Source organism: Coturnix japonica, chromosome 13 (assembly GCF_054131305.1).
Source record: "Coturnix japonica strain WE chromosome 13, WE-NBRP24, whole genome shotgun sequence".
NCBI classification, from domain to species: Eukaryota; Metazoa; Chordata; class Aves; order Galliformes; family Phasianidae; genus Coturnix; species Coturnix japonica.
The window spans coordinates 2,927,082-2,932,150 of record NC_140675.1 but is presented as its reverse complement, the minus strand read 5'-3'; positions in this window follow the sequence as shown (position 1 = coordinate 2,932,150).

Here is a 5,069-nt window from a genome sequence, read left to right as displayed (position 1 = left end):
CACTACGAGATTAACACTAATAATGCAACTCCCCAATCCCTCTTAGGGCCGAAGGTTGCTAACAACACCCAAGAGCAGCTCTGGGACAAGACCTGCTGCCTTATTCCCAGCTCAGAGAAAGGAGGGCTGCCAGCTGCATCCCCGAACTCTTAGAAGTGTGGGACCCAAGGAAGAAGAGCTGACATCACTTAGGAGAACTGCTGGTGTAGAAATGAGAGGTAGAATTTTGCAGTTGTAATGTACCATGCATCTTTTCATGCATGGGTGGCACCAAAATCAATAGCGAGGTGCCCTGCATGAGGAAACATACAGCAGTTGAAGCATTGCAGCTTATGGGCAAGCTGATAGACTGACAAAAATCCTTTGATTCCTCCTGGGCAGATCTTTGATGTTTATGCCACAGCACGTTCCGTTTGCTGTTTTTACATCTTCAAAGGCATCTAAAAACCTTTTCTCTGGCCAAATTTCCCTCTAGCAATTCATTTATAGAGAAATGAAAAAACGAAACAGAACAAAACAGACAATGGGGGTGGTGTGAACAACCAAGTTCCTGCCTGCAAATGAGCGGCATCCAAACACATTTGTACTCATCCTCCAGGAAGGAAAACAAAATGAACACCTTGGTTTCAAAGCTGTAGCCGCCCCTCTGTATCTGAGCACCGCCGGGCTGGTGTGTTATTCGTGCCTGGGTTCTCTGCAGTAATACTCTTTCATTTCAACACTGCTGTCACATAAGAGATCCAACAATATCAAACAGAATTTATAGAAGCATACACTGCTCTTGCCAAAGGCTACAGCTATAAAATCCAGATTCTGCCTGCTTTTTTATTGTTTGTTTAATTTTAAATATATAGGGAGCAATAACAAAGTTTTAGTCCATCTATTCCAACGTTATTAGAACGAGGCACTAAATCAAGAAGTTCAATTAGATTTCTGTTTGAGCAGACTGACGTCTAATCTCATCTGCAGCAATACAGCACAAAGGTAAAAGCATAAAACAATACGAGTCAATAACGGATGGTGCTTTGCTACTCTGCTTGTGCATTGTATTTGAAGGCACTGTGGCATTAGAAGGCTCAGCCATCTTCTAATTAGTCACAATGGGCAGACAGAATATTTGCTTGTTGGCTGGCCATGGTTTTATAAAATATTTACACATCTATCACAGCCTAAACAATATTAAGATTGCTTTCTGTTTGCCCCTTTTCTAGTTCACACTGGGAAAGTTCACTGCTCAAAACATTTTAAAAGCAAACACAAAAACAACCAAAGAAAACCACCCACAAACAGCATTTTTGGTCAGAAATTAATTCCAATCCCCAAATCCAACAACCCCTGAAATGATACCACTCTCTACTTTGAAATGCTGCCCATTGACTTCTGTTGCGCTCCCTTTCCAAGCAATGCATTTTCCTTTCTTACACACACACCTCTTCCACAGCACAGAACCAGCTATTGCACACTATTGACATTTTTTATATCGTAGCTATGAAGAAACCTGAGCATTAATTGCACCTATAATGAGCTGCAGTGGGAAAGGTTAGCTACCTGTTAATGCTCTCTATGCAAACTGCCCTCACAACCATCGAGGCTTTGAGCCTCATGATAGCATTTAAACCTCACTGAAGAGCCAAGAGAACAAAGTCATCTGTTGGCAAATGTTTGGGGGATCTTCTGAGGAAGAATTTCCGCAAATGCAGTTCCTCCAACATATCACAGATCATGAGCTCAGGTGTCACTTACTTATAACCCAGTTTCTGGGTTTTACACAATGAAAGGCAAAATAAAATCTCACAGATGTAACCGATGACCTGAACAAGTAAACTCTGTGACCAGCAGCCCTCAGATGGCATCCAAACAATATCCCTGTGCACAAGAAACAGTGCTGTGTTGATGATGCATTTTATCCTCTGCAGTCTGGGTGTGCCCAGTGGTTTGGTTTGGGCTCTGGGTCTGTATGGGGCAGCATGGGGAGCTCCAGTCACTGTTCTGCAGCTGAATTTAGAACACCAGTAACATTACTGAGGCTATTTAGGTAAAAAATAAGACCCTCATCTCTATTTGATACCACAAATGCCAGAGATCAGCCTTTCCTCATCCTACATACTGTATTCATTGAGGTCTTCACTCCCCATGAAGCACTGGAAGACTCTAACAGCGCCTTTCTGTTATGCAAACACCACTCAGGGATGCTTTTCCCATCTTTTTCTACTGCCCAAACATTTTTGCTGTACTTCAGAATGGTGTATGTTCGCTGAACTGAGATGTATTATCTTCTCTTTGCAAAGAAGTTGTTAGCTCTTTTATCCACTTCCAAATTGAATTTCATATTGATTAGAAGTTCAGACAGACTAGTGATGTCTAGTTATCCCTGATGGGGAAGGACCTCACAAAATATTTAATTTTTCTATTACCCTCTATATTCAGTGTTTTCATATCACTGTATATTTTATCGCTGCTATAGAATTTTATGTGGGAAAGTCTTAAAAAAACACATTAGGAATAGACATTATAGAACCACAGAATGGCCTGGGTTGAAAAGGACCACAATGATCATCTGGTTTCAACCCCCCCTGCTATGTACAGGGTCGCCACTGCCCAGAGCCACATCCAGCCTGGCCTTGAATGCCTGCAGGGATGGGGCATCCACAGCCTCCTCGGGCAACCTGTTCCAGTGCATCACCACCCTCTGGGTGAAAAGCTTCCTCCTAAGATCCAACCTAAACCTCCCCTGTCTCAGTTTAAAACCATTCCTCCTTGTCTTATCGCTGCCCACCCTCACAAAAAGCCATTCCCCCTCCTGTTTATACACTCCCTTCAAGTACTGGAAGGCCACAATGAAGTCTCCCTGGAGCCTTTTCTTCTCCAAGCTAAACAAGCCCAGTTCCCTCAACCTTTCCTCACAGGAGAGGTGCTCCAGCCCCCTGATCATCTTAGTGACCCTCCTCTGGACCCACTCCAACAGCTCTTTATTAATTTCTGCTGCTTTTGGAAGCAGGATCCTGTTGGTTTCATCCTTCAGACACCATTCACGGTGTTTTGCAGGACACACAGAGATCAGCAGTGCAATACCTGCAGCACCCTCAAGCACTCAGGAGCTAGCTGTCATCTTCCCTGATGAATAACTGCTTAAATCAAACAGCGTATAAGGGTCAAAACTATGAAGCAATGAACCTGCAGCAAATGCTTTTTCCACCTAACAACGGTTCCTTTGAAAATAACTGATGTGCTCCTTTCTTCTAATTAAAGCATGAAATGAAACCACTAGGAGAGATGTAGAACAAGATATGGAAACAAACCACAATTGGCTGCGTAGCTGAACGTGTAACACCAGAGAAAAGGAAAAACCTGGTTTGAAACTCAGCAGTGACTTCGAGGGATGGATGGGAAAGGAAACAGTGTGAAGCAGTGACCCACAAGGGCGATTAAATGCCTGCTCACTCTAACCAAAGCGTTTGAGAAGAATAAGGCAATGCAATTCAATTGGGCTTCTTCATCAAAACACATCTGACTTCAGCCACCTTATGCTGGAGCTATGGAAATGCACTCCTACATTTTAGTTCCAGAGCCAGGAAGGTGCTGATGGGATGCTCAGCACCCAGCAGTGCACACTCACCTTCAGACAGCTCCGTCATTGGTGACACTTTGATTTCCTATCCTGCAGGACTGGCGTGGAACCAAGCACGCAGAAAAAGGAAAGATTAACAATATAGGAAAGAAACAAGCAGTCCCAACATTATAGCAGTGGCCTGAGGGCACATCCTAAGTGTTTTCAAGCATTACTCCAGTGTATTTTTCAAGTATCTCATACTTCCAGAAGCCTCTATAAAATGCAGCCAATACTCATACTATATTGCTGTGGTCACTGCCACAAAATGTGTTCTGGAAACAGCTGGGAATGTTTTATTGCATGGCCTTAATAGGAAGTAGCCTAAAGGTTTATAGGCTTAATAGCGAAAAAGAAATCTGCTGCTCCCCAGCCTTGTTGTTCTGTGCATTCCCATTACTGATGGCTCCATCACTGCACTGTATGAGCGCTGCAGTGCTGCACATTCGCCTGTACTGACATAGTCAAGGTATTTTTTTCCTTCTGCCAGCGTTTCCTCTTCCATCTGTCCCCACACCATCCAGCACCAAGCTCATTTCCCATTTAAATTTCATTCTGGAAACTAAAAGGAATGCTCACAGATCCAGGGCTGCCAACCTGGGATCACTTGGGGTTTCCTATTGAGAAATAGAGGATGAGCTACAACTCCATGAATTGTTTTGAAAAAATGGTTACCAATACTGCATTTAAAAGGATTTCTATATTTTTCTGGTTTTCTTGTCATCTCATAGATGCAAATACAGCCTAATTCTTCAAGCTATATACACACGGGGGCTTCATAAAGTCAAGGTGGGTGGCTGCATGCAGGTAATTAATGGGGTCACAGGACAACAATCCTACCCAAACCAAGGGGTGCTCCTGAAGATGCTGTTTCCCCTTCTGCCATGCAGCAGAACATTCTTTTCCCCCCAACCAGAACACAGTCCTCAGCAGCCATGGGGCACTTCATACTATGCCTGGTCCCAGCAGACTTCAAATAACCCATGGGGAGGGCAAGGCAAAGCAAAACAAAAAAAGCCTTGATGTGGGTCTTTAATGCCACTCACGGAGCACATGAGTGCTGTGAAACAAGGGGCAGGGCCCTCATCCCACATGCACTGGCAAGGAAGCAGAGCTGCCTGTGCTTCTCCTACTGGCCTGATGCTTAAGCTCTCCCAAAAGCTCTGTAAAATCATTGAGTTTCTCTTTGCAGGCCTATATGCAGATTACACAGATTTCCATCAACAGAACAGCTAGGGAAATGAATCAAAATTTAAAGCAGATAAATGTGGAATTATCTGCACCTTTGTATTTTTCAAGCTTCATGCAGGAACTGAACTTTTTGATGCAGTTCCTCTTATCACTTGGTTGGCAACGGTCTCTGAGCCAATCAAACAGCCAGGGTGTGCTCTGCCAACATCATCCATATTCCAAAATCTCTTTACAACAATGGTTCCAAGTTTCAGAACATGGAACACCACCA